This window comes from Myotis lucifugus, unplaced genomic scaffold (assembly GCF_000147115.1).
Source record: "Myotis lucifugus unplaced genomic scaffold, Myoluc2.0 scaffold_26, whole genome shotgun sequence".
In the NCBI taxonomy this organism is placed as follows: domain Eukaryota; kingdom Metazoa; phylum Chordata; class Mammalia; order Chiroptera; family Vespertilionidae; genus Myotis; species Myotis lucifugus.
This window is the reverse complement of record NW_005871074.1, coordinates 2,431,141-2,432,131: the sequence shown is the minus strand read 5'-3', so window position 1 is coordinate 2,432,131 and position 991 is coordinate 2,431,141.

Below are 991 nucleotides of genomic sequence, written 5' to 3'. Positions count from 1 at the left end.
GATTGCATAAGGATATGCTGATTAGCCAATGGGAAGGGTAGCGGTCGTACGCTAATTACCATGTTTCTCTTTTGTTAGTGTAGATGACTATGGGTGGGGGGGGGGGAGAGGAACATCTGTAATAATCTGAACAATAAAGATAAAAAAAAGAACACTTGGTCACTTATCAGTCTTTTCAATCACACTAGTACTTCCAAGACATAATAAAAAGAACATACTATTGTTGAAAGTGAAAAAGCAAGTATTTTATTTTACTCACTAATAAAAAAAAGGAATATGGATTTAGTTTTTTGTTGTTTTTTTTTAATATATTTTATTGATCCTTCACAGAGAGGAAGGGAGAGAGTCAGAAACATCAATGCGAGAGAAACATCGATCAGCCGCCTCCTGCACACTCCCCACTGGGGATGCGCCCGCAACCCAGGCACATGCCCCCGACCGGAATCGAACCCGGGACCTCCCAGTCCGCAGGCTGACACTCTATCCACTGAGCCAAACCGGCTTCGGCATGGATTTAGTTTTTAAACTATACTTTTTCTTTTAAAAAGTTTTAAAATTTGTACAATTATAAAGTTAATATATTCATTTTAGAATATTTTTTGAAATAGGTAAGAGGAAAGAATTACCACATAGAATTCTACTGCCTGGTGATAATCTCATTTGAAATTGTTGGTTCATTTATTTAGTGATTTTTTTAGCTTTTGCATATTATTTTTACTGAACTATACTCATAATAGACATTGTAAAAAGTATTTTCCCATATTATATAAGTAATTTTTTTTAGTCCTCACCTGAGGCTATGCTTATTAATTTTAAAGAGAGAGGGAAGAAGAGAGAGAGAGAGATTGCCTTCCACACACACCCCGACTGGGGATCAAACCTGCAACCTGGGTACGTGCCCTGACCAGGAACCAAATACACAACCTTTCGGTATATGGGACGATGCTCTAACCAACTGAGCCATACTGAGCCAGGGCTATATAAGTAATAT